Source organism: Miniopterus natalensis, chromosome 16, assembly GCF_054644295.1.
Source record: "Miniopterus natalensis isolate mMinNat1 chromosome 16, mMinNat1.hap1, whole genome shotgun sequence".
Lineage (NCBI taxonomy): Eukaryota > Metazoa > Chordata > Mammalia > Chiroptera > Miniopteridae > Miniopterus > Miniopterus natalensis.
Genome location: NC_142096.1, coordinates 6,961,943 through 6,979,546, shown reverse-complemented (window position 1 = coordinate 6,979,546; position 17,604 = coordinate 6,961,943). Strand labels below are relative to the sequence as shown.

Here is a 17,604-nt window from a genome sequence, read left to right as displayed (position 1 = left end):
AAAGTTAAGCTGCTTAAAGCTTTTAGAAACTCTTATTTGCAAATAAAGAGAAAGAATTAATTAAAAACAATCATTATCTAAATCACTGAGGGTTGAGGAGACAGCCCATTTAGTGATTCCTGCCACCGGTCCCTATGCAATTACTTTCTGTGTGATTTACGGAGGCGCCTCGTTAAAGCTAGTCTGCGCTTCAGCCAGCTCATTAATTAAAATGCGCTTTCCTTTCAATTAAGCTGGACCTCTGAGTCTCTAACACTGACAAATGGAACATTCAATCGAGGTAAAGTGCTGTCCACCGTCGCCCAAACTGCGGGAAAGACCTTCCTTCACTTACACCAATTCGCACTCTTGCCTCACTCCCGTTTCCTATTTCTTCGTTAATTCGCTGAACATTTAGGGACAGCCAGTCAGTGCCCTGGCGCTCGGGCACAGTGGGAGAAGTTTCTGCTGGCATCAAGGAACAGAGGTAAAGCTCGCCTCTCTAACGGGGAAAATGTGCTGCTCCCTCTCTGGGGGAGTCCTCACCAGACCCAGCACCGCTAGATACCAGTTTAACAAGGGTTTTAATAATGACATAAATAAGGACAAGGCAAGAGTTAATTAGTTGCCTTCCAGGAGTGAATTCAAGGGGGTGACTCATCCCTGTGGCAGGGCCAGACAGACCCTGGTGATCACAGTCATTACCAGGGATCTGCAGGGCCACAGGCCTGTGTTCAGCTTCAGGCCGGAGGCTGCGCCATGGGCCGCTGTCACTTTGAAGACATTTTCAGGGATACAATCACGTGTATGTTTTTATTGTCACTTGCACATTTTTACCATTAGTTCACCATTACTAAGATTTGACTAGAAATGGCAAGACTGAATTGGATCATGCTGTTTGCCTGCCCATCCGATGCTACAATTTTAATCTTTTCTTCACATCAGAATGTGTGTAACCTGCAAGCTACAGCAGGGCTGTTACTAGGCGCCGCAGAACATGATTGTTAGGGGCTCTGGCTCTGAGTCATCCATCTGGGTTCCAGCCTCATGACTTCACTGAAGCACAGTGTAACCAAGGAGGAGTTCAGCCCCTTTGGGCTTCGGCTCCCCCACTCCTAAGGGGAGATAAGCATATATGCCTTAGAAAGCTAATTGCAGCATCAAACAAAGTATTTAATATGGGCCTTCAAATACATACATATTTATACATTGTATTTATTTGTATTATTTATATATACACATGATGCAAAATAATAATCTTGTATTTATATACAAAAATATATAATAAATGATTATACATACATAACTATATTATACATATAATAAATGACTATATGGCTATAAAAGTACAAATTTATCATTACTGCTTGAAGTCTGATGGGCCAGTTATTCTGATGTCCAAACTGGGAAATAATGGATTCTTGAAACAACTGCTCATTGAGTTCAATAAACTCTAGGATGGATTATTAAGCTGAAGATTTATGGGCATTTTAGGAAGAGCTGCAGAGGAGCAGTAGGGATTCATAAATAATAATGCCATGTCATGGTTAGAGCAGGAAGATGTGTTAGACTTGGGTCTGTGGATTTCAGAAACTTTTTTAAGTCTTTCATAACGGCCTTCTGGAGAACTAAGAATTTGGGCCCAATGTATGGCTTAGAGACCATATTTCCAGTTATCTTTCCCAAGATTTGCTATCAACGTTTGTATGTTTTCCTTTATCACACCACATATCTAGTTCTTTTTATGATTCATTTGTTTATTTGTTCCCTCAAAGAAAGTAAGCTCCACGAGGGCAGGGACCATGCCAGTTTTGATCACATTTACAACCCCATGAACGGATATAGGACCTAGCCCACAGTAGGCGATCATGACATATTTGTGGGATGAATAAAAACGAAAATATTCTTGGCCAGTCACAAAGGTGTGACTCAGAGAGTACTGGATCCTTGGAGAGAGGACCCAGGATGTCACAGAACTCGCCTTGGTTACATTCATTTAACAGTTTAATAATTATAGGAAGACACCTGTTAATCATAAATGTGGGAAGATGTAGCTAATATGTCAAAACAAAATTTATCTCAATAAGCTAAAATCTGAGTCAATAAGATTAAATGAATGAAGAGGGGGAAAATTAATATGCCTAAATTTAGATTAATAAATTCAGTATCCCGGGCAGGATGCAAGAACCACGTAATCAGAGATAGGTTCTGTGGCAGGGCGTGTGGAAGAGACGTGGAGTTTTAGCTGAGTCATAAGCACTGCACATGGTAGATTTTTAAGGCAAACCTGCCCTAGACCAGAGGTTGTCAACCTTGGCTGCATATTAGAATCTGCTGGGGAACCCATTAATAAAACAGATAAGAACATATTAATGTGCAGGCCACACCTAAGCGATTTGGATTCAGTTTGTTTTGAGAAAGATCTAAGTATAGTTACGTTTCGTTTTGGTTTTTCCTGTGTTTGTTTTTGGTCCCCAAGCAATTCTGACATATAGGCAAGGTTAAGAACCCCTACTCTGGACTTTGTCCTTACTGAGAACAACATACCTTCCAGAATTCTGTCTCTAGCATTCTACTTTCTGACCATTGCCTTCTCTATTTCTAAATCACCCCGCTTAGAGCCCCACTGTCACATTTTTGCTCACAAGGACCTCTGATCCATTGACTTTACCAACTTATGGCTCCTCTTCATGCCCATCATTGCCTCACTGCCCTCCATTGTCCAGTCTAATAATTCTGCCTTTGCATATTCCTTTGAAACCTTCGCATGTTTCACCTGACAAACCCCAACCCTAATTAAACCTAAGAGAGACTGGCTGTGGTGGAGAAAACCATGCAGCCATGCTGAGCGGTTTTACTGAAAATCATGGCTGTGACCCTAACTAGAGAGTGCTACCCGGGGGAATCCTACCTGTCACCCTCATATTTCACTCTCTCTCTTATAGTCCTGGAGGTCAGGCATCTAAAATCAGTTCCAGGGAGCCAAACAAAGTCACAGTGTCAGCAGGGCTGCTCCCTTCTGGAGGCTCTGAGGGTAGAATCCATTTGCTTGCCACTTTGGGGTTCTAGAGGCTGCCTGCATTCCTTGGCTCCTGGCCCATCACTCCAACCTCTGCTTCTACCGCTTCTCCCTAACTCCAACCCTCCTGCCCCCCTCTTTTAAGGACGCCTGTGATTACATTGGGCCCATCAGGATAATCCAGGTTCATCTCTCCATCTCCAGATCCTTAATTTAATTATAGTGGCAATATCTCTCTTGCCATAGAAGGTGACATTGACAGGTTCTGGGGATTACGGCTTGGCCACATTTGAAGGACCATTTAGCCAGCCTACAGCAGTTCTCCTGGCTTAGGGTGGAGACACAAGATTTGTAGTTGAAGGAAATCTGGAATCTTTGAGTTTTAACGGGTGTGAGGGTCAAGGGGGGGGGGGTGTGTGTGTGTGTGTGTGTGTGTGTGTGTGTGTGTGTGTGTGTGTGTAGTGGGGGAAAAACGAATAGTGCCAAAGAAAAAAATTCTAGATAGTTTTTTGTTTGAAAGTGATAAACTTTAGAGTCATTTATATGAATTGCCTGTGATTTATGTCTAAATATCTGACAGCAAAATAATATTCTCTAATTAACTTTTTAGATTAGCATCATTTAAGCTTTGTTTTACTGCAGGATGCTCAGTGTCTGCCCCCTACCTTAACAGAGCAAGGGGGTGTTAGTGTCAGTAGCCCTGAGGAGCTCTCCTGTTAACGGGGCTTTGCGACTGGGCGTCAGGACTCCGAGCAAGGGAAGAGCGAGTTATTTATGGCTTGCTGTTTCTCATGCATCCCTTTCTTTAAAGGGAGCCGTGGTTAAGGGAAATAACTGGTTAGTTAAAAAATGAGAAGACAGTCCTCATATGAGCTTGACAGCCTCATAAAACACATGCACACGGAAGCAGGTCTGCCAGTGGAAATAAAAGGGTCGTTGGAAGATGTCTCTGGTTTCTCTCCAGGCGCAGATTTTGAGGCAGGGATCTGAAGAAGCAGTGGGGCACATGTTTACTTGAGAGTTGTGTCTGGAGGGTGGCAGGGCATTTTGTAGTCGGCTCCCACTCTCCACTGGCCGAGGACCATCCCGGGGCCTTTCCTCTACTTCCTGGCTGTGCCTGCAGACTATAGGCCCCCGGGGCACCGCTCACAGGGCACTGCCAGCCCTAGAGGAGTCCGTATACCTCCTCCCCTCCCCTGCACTCCCCCTTTTTACTGTAAATAGTTGAAGTGATGACCAAGGCATTTGATGTTCTGGCTGCAGAGGGACATGCTCACCCCCCTCCCACACCCACACTCAGCACTGGTGCTGGTGGGGGAAGGCGTGGACTCCGCTGTTTTGACGGCTATCCCAGGAAGACACCATGGAGCCAGGGCTCCAGGGGCAGATGGGATGTGATCCCGGGTGCCGAAGGCAAGGGTTACGGAAAAATCTCTCCTCAAGTGATACGCAGTGTGCAGTGGGGACCCTACGATGGCCATCTGTCCATCAAGAGAAAGATGCCAAGCGCTTTACAACCAGCCAGTGCCTCTAATGGGACAGACGTGAGCTGTGCATGAAACATGTGTGGGGTCCCACCCCATCAATCAGCTGTCCCCTCCCCAAGCCTCTGTTTCCTTATATGTAAGATAAGAACAGCAGTTTCTCCTGTTTAGGACTGTAATATAAAGTAAAAGAGATGCTGTATGTAACGTGCTCGCACGGCGACTGGGACAGGCCTGGTCCCCATGAATGAGAGTAGGTGTCGTACTAAAATGAAAGTGAAAGGACTGCCAAAAAAAGGAAAGAAATATGAAGAGAAGGTTATTAATTGTCACTCGAGGCATCTGTGACTAGATTAAGTCAGAGATGTTCATATTCCTTGCTAAGTAATGTCTGACTGTTTCACAGCTCAGGACGTGGTCCGGTCCGTGTTTCCCCGGCGCCCCAGCCCGGTTTCCTTCCGCTGCTGCGCCCACTTCCCGCGAATTCCCTGCTAGTCTCTGACTTCACACGCACCCTCCTCGGCTCAGCGGGGCTTGCGGGCTGCCGGCGGGCCCGGCCAGCCTTGGAGCAGAGGCCCGGCCTCCTCCACTGGAGGAGCCTCGATTTCCCACCCAGACCGAAGACCAGTGAGCTGCTCCAGGTCGTCAGCCAGCTTCCTATGTAAAGCCCAAGCCGCTGTTTGGCAGCAGTCGGCCTTGTCGCCTCTTCACTGGTCCTTGGGATAGAGATCTTCGGGACTCCATCTGCCACGGCTGGCTGACCCCTAGACCCGCAGAGTCGGTGGAACGGTCCAGGCTGGCCCCAGGCTCAGCAGCGCTGGACTCGGTAGTGTTGGGGACACGGCCTTCCCCTCCTGATTCTATGACGCCGATAAGGAGGTTCTAGTTGAGAAGGCGAAGTCACTGGCACCCCCCCCACCCCACCCTGCCTATTTTCAGAATAACTGGCAATGAACAAATTGGTGAAAAAGGTAAAATGAGGTGGGAGGAAGAGCTTGGGGGGGGGGCACAGGAGGGCAGGGTGAGGACCAGCGCCGGGGGGTAAATAAACTGGCTGGGTCTGGCCCTTGGTGGGGACAGTGGCGAACCAGCAATCAGGAGAATGAACGAGGTTGTGGAGGGGAGAGCAGGGCCAGCGTCTCCTACCCGAAGAGAGGCTTTGGAACCACCTGTTCGGCCGTCGGTTTTAGCGTTTCTCCGTCGGAAACTGACAGTTCTAATTTCCTTGCATGACGGAGGGAAAAATCCCCAAACACAATTCAGCATGTGGGGGAGCAGCCCCGGATCGTGACCGGGGAAACTAGTGCTGCTACCTTAACCCTCCCTAGAGACCCCACCCCAACCCCATCCCTCACCCCAACCCCACGGACCTGGTCACGATGCCAGTTATTTATCACACACGTGTGGCTCCCAGGAGGACAGTGGGGAGAAGCTATTAAGACTTCGGTCTCTGGAGCCAAACGATGGCCCTGCCGCTGGTAGAGTGGGAGCTTTGGGCATGTTTACCGTCTGTGGGCCTTGATGCGGACAGGCGCTCATGGAGACCGTCCTGATGATTAAATCGGATAACTCCTATAAAGAGCTTAGCTCAGTACCTGCGCATCGCTAATGTTCAATAAAAATTTTTTATTGTGAGTACTTCCAAACCACACCATCTTTTAATCAGCCCCTGTGGTCATAGAGAGCTTTGGATGTAATCAACAGAAACAAACTGAGACTACTGGAGCCAGAAAAAAATGTTTATTGGAAGGATATTAATAGCTTAAAGGACTTAGGGAAGAGCCGACCAGACAGAACTTGGGGAAGATGGGAACCAGGATAGTTGGGGGTCTCAGGAGCAAGACCGTGTGAACCATCCTTCTGAGGGGACGTCACTGCTGATAGCACAGTGGCTCGGGGCCAGATGCCCAGGAGGAGATCCAGCTGGCCCAGCTTGGGTCTGGGCCCTCCCCTGTGGTCAGGGGAGCAGAGGTCTGGGATTGGCTGCCCCACCAAAGCCACATGGAGCCAGTTCCACGATGACGGGACGCTAAGCAGACAAAACTACCTGCACTCGACAGACCTAATGCTAGATATGCCTGAGGACCTGCCAAGCAAATTACTCTCCACTGACTTTTCAACCACTTTATCAAAACTTAATTGCCTTTTGTAATAACCCAACATCATTTCCTCCCATCTTTCCAGATAATCATTCTATTTTCTGAATTACTTCTATAATGTTTATTGACTCGTACATTCATTTAGTCAATAAATATTTATTGAGCAGCTTCCAGGTGTGATGTTCTGTTCTAGGGGCTGGTTTGCTTTAGTGAACCAAAGAAACCCCAGGTCTTTAAGCACTTACTTTCTACTGGGGGAGACAGGCAACCAAACATAAACAAATAAATATATGACATCCACTGGCAGTAGTTCTAACAACCAAGCACTCATGAAGAAAACCATAGACAGTGACAAGGAAAGAGTGAGGAGTGAGCATATTGCTCAGATTAGGCATTCACGTGTACTTGTGTCTAGCTTTCTATTCACATTCTTTAAAAATGTATGTTTAATTATAGTTGAAATACAATATTATATTAGTTTCAGGTGTACAACATAGGGTTTTAACATTTATATGCCTTACAAAGTGATCGCCACAGTAAGTCTAGTAGCCATCTGTCACCATACATAGTTATTACAATATTATTGATTCTGTTCCCTGTGCTGTATATTACATCCCTGAGTAAACTGTTCACATCTGATTACTTCATTTGTTTATTTGAAAGTAAATGACTAGTTGGCTTCCTTTCCTCCACCAGGAGTGAGCACCTTAAAGGTGAATCATGTCATTCATTTCTAGTCTTCCCCTGCCTCATGGTGGATGCTGAATAAATGTTTGTTGAATGAATGAATGAATGAATGAATGAATGAATGAATGAATACATCTCTTATTGTATGGCTATTGGATGAGTGTATTTGTCTACTTCTGAGCCCAGGCAGCCATCCTCCCAAGCGGGACATCGCAGGTGGCCTGGACAGAGGGGGGAATTCCATGTGGGCTCTGCCTTGTTAATGTTGTTGACTGACCAGCTGGCTAAATAAGACATTTGTTTAACTCCTACTTAGCCAATTTCTCTTCTCTGGGATCAGGTTGGTTTCTATGTGTTATTATTGTTTTTATTTTTTCATAGCATGCTTTCTGCATTTAAGACCAGCTCTGAGGAAGAAGTGAGAAAAATACCTATTCCTCTCAACTTGAGTCACAAAAATCGTGGCAATAGAATGAATCATAGCATCAGAAGGAAGCGCAGGCCAGCACCTGGCCAAGTGAGGGTGTGCTCTGAGTAACAGGGGCAATAGCAACGGTGCCCTAAGAGAACCTGGAATCCCACTGAACCTGTTCCCTCCTTACTTTCTGCCCATTTTTACTAACGTGTAGATAAGTGGATCAATCCTCATTCCAGTACTGTGTCTAAAAGTAGAAAACAGAACAACGGAATGCTTTTCATTGTTTTTATTCAGCGTTTGTGTGAATTAGAGCAGTGTTGCTTGCGTGCTGGCTGCCGTGGCCCCCACCCCGGCTTCATTCATGACTTTCACTGCGGATCAGTGAATGGGCTGCCCTCAGAGCAGGGCCACGGCTGCGTGGGAGCCGTGTTTATAAACGGTCAGCTGGGTTGTGAGTATATTTAGCTTATGCTGAACGCCCCTGAGAGGATGGATGTCATCTGTTTCCAGTTTAATTGTGTTTTGGAGCATGGTACATTTTTCCCCCAGATGGATAAATATTCAGCCTTTTCCACTTCCTGAGGAAAGTTAGGGTTGGGTTCTGAAATTCAAATCGCCAGACTTATTAAATCAAATTAGAATAAAATGTAAAGAGCTGTAGAGTTCTAATTATGAGTACTTGTCGGAATATACCGCTCAGCGAAAAATGCCAAGTTTTGGGTAAAGATACCAGCACAGAGACCAGAAACCATTTCATTCATCGTTAGCATGAAGGGATGGTGTGGCTGACTGATAGGATAATTACAAATAGTGGTTAAATACAGTATCTTCATATAACATTGAAAACTTTTCAAAGCAGTTTTTGTCCAACATTTTTTAGACTTTCATACCATAAACCTTAAAATTTATATATGCAAGTCAAAATAATTTATAGTAACTATTTTAAGCACTGTCACCATTAAAAAAGGATTCACTTTAGGCTTCTGTAAAAGCACATTTGGCCAGCTGTCTTTATTTATTTGTTCAAAAATCATAAACTTCCTGATAGAGATTGTCAAGGAAAAGTAAAGATCAGCTTGAAATGGGGGTTGGAAAGGGATTTTAGAGTGAGTAGCCACCCCTTCGGAGTAGAGACTTAGCAATGGTGACTCCTCCAATTAGCCCACTGCTGCCTAATGGCTGAGCTCGGATGAGACCCAGAATCCTCATGCTCACTCCTGAGTTCTTCCTACCCTATCCCTTTCGCCTGGAAATGATTATTTAACTTATCAAGATACATACAAAATCTACAAAATTTCTTTCGTGTATATGTTTCAGTGGAAGCAGCTATTATATGGGGTGGGCCAAAGTAGGTTGACAGTTGTACAAATAAATAACACAATTAATAAATAAATAGTAATACAAGAATAAACTTTGTTTTGCTTATCACAGCTGTAAACCTACTTCTTCCCACCCCTGTATAAACAACAGAATATACACTGCTGATTATTTACACCTGCATTCCCACGTGTCCATGCCCCTCCCACCCCACCTCCACCACTTTGTTATCAATCTCTGAGAAAAAATGGGTAAGATAGGTTGTGTTTCCATGTACCTCTATGAGCGGATTCATGAACCGTGTCCAATGGCCTAGAGAACAGACAGAGCTTTAATGCCTCTCATGTGATGTTCTCATCTCCTGGTCTCACCCAACCGACTTAGAGGCCATAACTCTCATTTGTGGACCATCCAGAAGTTAAATAGCTTGCTGAGGTTCTTATCACGGAAATATATTGCCTCTAATCTATGTTCAAAGAGGCAAATGTGTTAACTTTTGGTAAAGCTCCTAGTTCTGCTTTAACTGTATTCAATTCTCTGCTAAATGCTTAGACGACTCTGATCCTTGGTGTATGGACTGAGATGCATTTTGCAGTGATTGGTACATCATCGAATACACAGAAATCGGTAGAATATCACATTTTTTCCTAACACGTCAGTTGGAATACTTTTTCTTCTTGAATTGCTAGAGTTGACTTTTGATAATAAAAAAGGAAGGATAAAACCCAAACAGTTGCCCATTTCTTGGTATCATGTCCCTGATAAAAACAATGCTGTGATATTTAAGAATTCAATGATATGAGTTGAGATGTTTTTTTTCAACAAGTTTTCCAAGAGGGCTCTGACCTTGCTGATAGTTTTTTAACTGTCTGAGATAAACTGATGAGATTGTCTAGATGGGTGCTCCCAGAGGTACCAAAATGCACTTTTCTCAAAGACAGGTTATAAATGCCAGAAACAAAAGCTGAGAGCCCATTCCCCTCTCCGCGCCCATTGGCGTGCAATTGAGTGATCAGGGCCCCTTCCTGGAAGCCCTCTCATCAGACGTGCTGGGCAGGTGAGGCTCCTCACAGGCCAGCCTCTTTGGTCCCTCCTTTCTTCTGACCGATAAATCAAACGAGTTCTCTATTCCCATTCACTGACCCATGTCACTGGGATTTCTTATTGTTGCATTAAGACACTGTGTCTGCTAATTCTTTTTGGAAAGTCCCCAAGCTTTGGTAGATCTTGAAGGCAGCTCATTTGGTGCTTGCTCTGAACTGACAAACGAAGGCCCCCATTCTTGACTGTCCCTTCCCTTGGGTCTGTGCCCTCTTCCAAGAAGTTTATAAATACCAACAAGAAGTCAATAACTATAATCGATGAGTTTTATGAGTTTAAAAAAAGTCTTCCTTCTCTTTCTACGTGAGTCCTTTCTACAGAGCCCCACCTCCACCCCACCTGTAGTTCCTTTCCCAAAGGTGTTGACAACTAAACCCAAATCATAGGAAGTGGCGCTCTGCCACTAAAGTAGGTGGGGATAATGACTTTACAAATAGTCCATTCATATATTTATTTGCATTCAGCAGGGTTGTTTTGCCTGTTTTCTTTTAGATCATCTCAACTTCGGTCTGTTGGAACGACCCACTCGTGACAGTCAAAAGTAAGTGTACATTTTAATTTTTCTTTCAGTTGGCTGTAAATGGAAATTGCAGTTTTGTTCAGTGGTTTTCACGAGAGAGAATTTCATTCAAATATTTTATCAGTGAATAGTAGCATAAAGAATGCGAGTTTCATAGATAGGAAAAGATATGAGAGCCCCTCTTTAATTTTTGTGGAAAGGAAAATGGGTAGAAATGAAATAAATAAGGAACTGCCCATTACCCTTGAATATTACTTATAATGTAATAAAGTATATTTGCAACCACTGAGTGGAATGGTTTCTATTTTTAATTTTGTTAGTTTATTTTTTATGTAAGTATAGTTAGTATACATTCTTATATTGGTTATATTAGTTTCAGGTGTGTGACATGTTTATACTTTATAGTGTGATCACCCCACTAATTCTAGTTATCATCTGTCATCGTGTGTATATACCAGGTTCGTCCCGGGCAGCTTCCAGAGTCCTCTCAGGAAGCACATTACGACATGTGCCTCTTCCTTTATTTTAAATTGGGCCACAGCCCAAGAAGTATCTTAAAGGGCACCAGTTTTATGCTCTGCGAGGTCCTCACCACTGTGAGGCAATGTTGTACAATGGTTAGTGCCCCAAATCTGGAGATGCTTGGGATCAATTCCTGGCCCTTCCACTTACTAGCTACAGGATTTGGAGCACTTGTCCAAACCTCTCAGTGCCTCTGTTTTTCTGTCCATAAATGGGGCTAATAATACTACCTATCTTATGAGGTTATCACAAGGATTAGATGAGTTAATATTTTCAAAATGTTAAATGCCTGGCACATAATAATGTCTGTAAAAATGTCTGTTGAATAAATGAAAATTAAACATACAGGGGGGCTCCAAGATCCCATATTAAGAGATTGAAAAACGGGTTTGGCCTAGAAACAATGACACCATACCTACCATCCGAGTTTTGGCTTCCAATGATTATTTCCTAATAAAAGGAACTAGAGCTCTTCGAGAAATGGCTGATTTAAGACTGTGGCAAGAAATATGCAAAATGAGCCTGGAACATTTTTTAGTGCCAGAAAGTAAGGAAGTGCTAAAAGGAAAAACAAAAAAGCATACCTCATAGTCGTGTGACACAATGTGAGTCAAAGGAGAGAAAGTGCTCTCAGTGCCAAAGCTGGAACAGTTGGAGCCACAAAATAGATAAATTAGTATTGGGATTATCCCCCAGTTTCTGTGGATCGGGGATCTGGGTGAAGCCTAGCTGGACCCTCCACTTAGGGTCTCACAGAGATGTAAACAAAATTTTGGCCAGGCTGTGTTCCTCCTTGAAGTTTGGGATCTTTTCTTCCAAGCATATGTGACTGTTGGCAGAATTAAGGTGAGGTTGTAGGACTGCGGTTCCCCGCTTTCTTGCTGGTTGTCTCCTGGGGCACTCTCATCTCCTAGGTATTGTTCACATTTCTCGCCGTGTGGCCACTTGCTTCTCACAGGCCCTGTCCCAACTTGGCAGCGTCAAACCAGCAGGAGGAATCTCTCACTCGGACCTGCTCAGACGGAGTCTTACCTGTGTAACCGAATGTCACCTAATCAGGGGAGCGACTAGCCTTTTGACGTTGCTAGAAACAAGTCAGGGGTTGTGCGTGTCTCACGGGGAGGGCCTCATAGAGGGTGTGACTGACCGGGGATCCCCTTAGGGTGTGTCCACTATAACAGGAGAGTTTTGAAACAGATACAGGCAGCTGGGCATTGGGATCTCCACCACGTGTGAGCAAACTAAAGAAAGGAGCACAATTCGAAAATGCTTGCTTCTTGCTTTTAATCAGACTAAAGCCCAAGGTAAATACATTGATTTCATCCTGCCCCTCTGCCCTCTCCCTCCCCAACACAAAATCATGTTTAAAATACTCCTCAAAGTTTAAAAACACTCCTCCTTAAAGTTATCAAATGACGGTTCTGAGTATTTGAAGATGAAAAAGTCAGAGAAAAGTATTTGGAGATAGCTCGTAAATGCATCACCACTTTCCCGACACAGGGTGTTTTAGTTTAGTTTTTGTTTTTTGAGCAATGAAGGAATTTGCACAAAAATGTGTTCTCAATTCAGTAACAGCAAGGTTTATGCACTTTAAGAAACGTCTTTGTAAAAGTTGAAGTAAAATGGTCTCATTGGCATGACTTTTCATGACTTAGCTTTTCCATTTTGAGATTGTTTCGCTTTTTAGTACTTAGGTTTTAAAATTCTGTCTACTCATAATTATTAATAGGAGGATAATATTTAGGTCGTGTTTTTTGCATTTTACACGGTGCTGATAAATTTGTATATTTCGAGTGTATTAAATACTCACTTTCACTGGTGTCTTTTTATGGATTCCGAATCCTTTTCTTACAAAATATTAAATACAGAAATGCTGGTATTGTCATTTTGCTCCAGTACTGTAATCACCACCCAGATTTTTATGAATTCAATCCCCCCCCCCCCCCCCCCGATTGCTTCTTAGAACACCAAAATGTCCCAGAAATCCTAACAGGCCTTGGAACCGCATTAGCCAAGTCGCTGTGTGCATCTGGGAGTAAAGCACAGGCATCATTTGTTAGATAGAGTCTGTGCCTAATTGTGGTTTCGGATATGCGATCACTGTATCTGTGAGTCTCCAAGGAGGTTACTTCAAGCCTATTAGCAGACTGAACCGCAGACCTCTGCCGTTTATGTCTCAGATACGCAGCCACCTTGAAGAAAACGTAGACTCGTGGAAACGTAGCTCATCGGAAGCCAAGCTGAAATGAAAAGGGAAATACATGCAGTGGTCCAATTAAGAAACTCGGAGGAAGAATTTCTGTGGATCCTCCCCCACCCTTCCCCTCTTTTCCAAGTCTCTTCCTACATGTGTTTTCCTTCCTTCTGCTCACTCATGACTGAGCCTTAGGCCGTAGTCCTTGGTTTCTCTTATGCCAACGGGTACAAAGGGTGGTTATTCAGAATGGCAAGAACATAATCACCTGTAGCTATTGATAAAATAACTCATTTAGCAAATAAAGGTCGGCGCTTGCTTGTTTCCTTCCTTTCTTCCTTGCAGTTGTTTTCTTTGTAAGAATTAAATAAAGGGATCTTTGGAAAAAAACACACACAAAATAAGTTAGAGTAAATAGAAGTAACCTTTCCTGCTTGTGAAGGGAGTATTAAGTGAAAGCCAGAAGAGCACTTGTCTTTGGTTGGAAGGTCAAGGGATAAAGCAGTTCTTTATCAGAACTGGACGCAGTGGAAAGTCTTGGAATTTTCCAAGGTTGTTGGCCTCCGGTACTCCTCAGATCTCTTTCCCCACGGAAATTGTTGAGGGGGTTTAGATTTGCCTAATGGTTTCATCAGATCTGTTTGCCATGTGTCTTGATATATAAATCTGCTGCTTTCTCCTATTACTGAAAGTCTGGATTTATTTATTGTATGAATTTGTTTCTGGACCATCCTAGCATCATTTTGTATCATGGTGATTAAATCCCAATTTGGATTTCCTTGTTTGGAGGTGCTGTGGTAGCAATAGATTGCTGTCACCTGGGCCTTCTGTCGGCGTGACGGGCATTCACCAGCTTACTCGTTCCCTCTCTCTATTTGGTACTGTCCTCGGAGCCCTGCGTCCATCTCCCTCCTCCCACACTCGGCTCTCCTTTTCCTGGTGGTTCTATTATGCATCTGTTTTGCGCTTGGTCATTCAGTGAGCTGAAGTATGGGCCATTAAAAATAAGTAGAGCCGGGAAAGATGATAAACCCAAGCAAGGCAGTGTGGAGGTCTGAGGCTGAGACCAGGGACACAGAGCAAAGCAATGATGGAGGTGGAGCAGGATGCGGGAGACCTCGCTAGGAGAGGACCTCCTCACCTCATCGGAGAGCATGAGTGCTGCCCAGGATCTGCTGGCCTAGCCACAGGTACTGAAGCCCTTGATCAGTTGGCTGCAGAGGCGTTGTTGGCGCGGAAGCAACCTGCTGGGGTGCGTGTTATCACCATGGGGCGGGGTGGTAAATGTAACTTCACCCCTTCTCATAACTATTTCCAAGTCTCTCTCTTCCCCTCGGACTGTGGAGTCAACACCAGGATCTGACAGTTCATTCCTGCTATCCCCAGGCCACTGTTGAGAGTACATGCTCAGTCCTTAATTCTTGGTAGAATGATTGAAAAGATACAAGATACCGGAGCCTTGCTGCACTGCATCTTCTAACAACACAAGTAATCGTGTAAAGGATTCGTGAAGACTCAGTACAAGTATGTGAACATGTTTTCCCTGCATGCGAGAATATGAGTCGGTCCAATGAAAGATGAAATGTTGTGCTTTGTGTGTCTCTGGAGCAACGTTGTGGGATCACAGAAGAAAAAGATGTGACTTAGGAAAGTTGCAAGAGCCTTGAAAATACGGGTTGTGGTGCATGGAAGAAAAACCAAAACCAAAACCAAATTAAAAAACCCCCAACCTATAACACTGGAAGAGAAGACCGTAAGATCAGGCCTGATGCCAAAAGGGATGAGTTGGCGACCGGGACAGACCATTGCCAACGCACCTGCTCGTGGTCCCACACGCCTCCGAGCTTCTGTTGTTCCATGGCGTTTGGAGATGAACCTGTTCCCAGTGTTGGCCTGCACCAAAGCAATGGTTTTAAAAAGGCTGCATGTTTTCTTTCTATTCTTGTTTGCACCCTGCCACCCGCTGTTTACAGGATTGGTCTCTCACGCTCCACCTGGGGTGCTTTTTATTTTTATATGGTTCAGATTGCCAGAGGAGTCTTTGAGCTGCTGGGTTTTGAAGAACGAAGAAGGCCTGCAGCCTGTGGGATCTTAGTGAGCCATGGCATCTCCCCAGGGAAGAGGCACGTAGCATTTAGGAACTCTTGGCCAGCTGCACAACTTTGCACATTCAAGTGTATTTGACTCCTGAAAGTGCCTGCTTGCATCTCATTACAGAGATCTGGGCTGCAGGCGTAGAAAACATCAATAAGGGAGGAAGTTAGAGGAGATGAGCGGGGAAGAAGCAACTGTGGTAGTGTTGCCAGATGAGATACAAGATGCTCAGTTAAAGTTGAACTTCAGATCATCAAAGGATCACGTTTGAGAATAAGAAGGTCCCATGCAATGTTTAGGACATACTTATACTAAAAAATGACTCCTCGTTGATCTGAGATTCAAATTACCTGGGCGTTCTGTGTTTTTATTTGCTAGGTCCGGGCAACCCTAGATTGTGGGGATTGCCCGTAGTTCTGATGATCAGAAGAAGAGGAGAGAGTGAAAGAAGCTGGACTGGAGAGAAAGGTCCCAGGAAAGCTCAGATCTTGTACCATCGTAGAGTCGAGGGCGGAATGGGTTTCGGGAGGGCTGAGCAGAAAGGTCAAGGTCATTGCACTTGGCAACCTGGGTATCACTAGGGACCTTGGAGAAAGCAGATAGAGGTCTGGTTGCAGTGGGTTAAGGTGTAAATAAAGTCAAGGGAGACAGAAAGCATCAGGTGTAGACCCTTCTTTTAGGAAGTATGGTGGAGGGAGGAGGAGGGGTGGGATGGCAAAGGGTAACGAAGCGGAAGGCAGTTTGCAGGATTAGCGAGACCAGGCCTGTCTCTGGGCGTTGGAGAAGGAGCCTAGAGAAGTGGCATCCTGAAGGTGGAAGGGGCGTGATGGGGTGAGGGGTGGGCTGGGCTGTGGTGATGGGGAAAGGGGGAATCGGGGCATAATCGGAGGCCTGGAGGACACTCTCCCTTCCTCCGAGTGAGGAAGGAAGAGGGGAGAGGATGAAGATCTGGAGGTTTTCAGAGTAGGAAGAGCAAGGACGGCTTTTTATTTTTTTATTTTTTTGCTGTCTGACCATGGTATGGAGAGTGCATTTATGGAGGAGGGATTAGAGGAGCAGGAGAAGACTCGGGCCCCAAATATTCCTGGTTTGCTGACTGCACAGGGCAGATGTGACAAGAGCTCAAAAGGCGCATATAATTCATCCTAGTGGGAACCATTCAGGTTCCTCATGTTGTGGCTTCCTCCAGCCCTAACGATCCGTATCGATTTATAACATAATTAAATTGCTCACCGGGGAAAAGAAAATAACAGAAACAGAACTGAACAGATTTGCACTCCTCCATTTCGTTAAACCAGGAGACTGGCCGTGAAGGGATCAGGGCCATTTGTCCGCGTCTCTAGTCGTAGAAGGGGGGCAGCAGGGATGCCCAGCAGATGGCATTTGGGGGAACACGTGGAGCTCCTAGTCTGTGAGTTCCTGTCTCTACCATGCAGATTGTGTCACGTGGCGTTAATGACTATGCCACGTCACACCCAGCATACCAGGGACTCACAGATGTGCAGGTGACACACACTGATCCCAGCTACCCTGGCTCTCTGGGAGCTTAGGTCAAAAGGTGGCCCGGCTATTCTGCAGGGCAGAGGGTGAAGTTGAGGAGCAAAGCAGCCTGCAGTCTCTTAGCTGCTTTTTTTCTCATTTGCAGCACAGGGAGGGAGCCATTTGCCAAGTTGCAGAAGCCTGAGAAAGCTGAGGAAGAGAGTTATTTCCGAGAGAGGGGTGGCGTGGTGCGGGCGGCCTGGGGAAGCCCTGGCGTCACCTCCTCCAGAGAACATTAACTTCTCCAGCCCCTTGTCCACAGCCTCTCTCCCTCCTCTTCGCCCCAACACAAAGACACAAATGAAGTTCCTAAAAGCAGACTACTCCTGCTTAGTTATTTTTAGTATTTGCTGTTAGTATTTATCAAGCTCTTCAGTGTCAATGTGCCCTCCCACCCGCTTCTCTTCCTGCCTCTGTGCTGGGCTTGGGGTGGAAGAGGCATGTGTAACCAGCAGCTGGTGGCTTCATACAAACACCTCCTAGAGAGAGGAGACTGTGGACCTTTAAAATCAATCTCCCCACCCCCCGTTTGGAGAGAAGAAAGGTCTGCATTCTGTTAGCTTTGGAGGGAGGAAGTGTTGGTGAAAGTGCGCCCTTTAAAATGTCCAGGTGGTGTTTAGTTAGGTCAAGG

The 17,604-nt window shown here is 45.1% G+C and overlaps 1 protein-coding gene across 2 annotated transcripts in view; it reads left to right on the top strand.

Annotated features, from left to right (window-relative positions):
- Positions 1–17,604, top strand: part of NCALD (neurocalcin delta) — a 146,668-nt gene that overhangs the window by 34,563 nt on the left and 94,501 nt on the right. The window contains exon 2 of one of the 2 annotated variants that reach the window (XM_087825313.1): positions 10,597–10,645. The gene's annotated coding sequence lies outside the window, so the exon portion shown is untranslated. Of the gene's footprint in view, positions 1–10,596; positions 10,646–17,604 lie in introns of those variants that run through there. The other variant, XM_087825315.1, reaches the window with a different exon arrangement.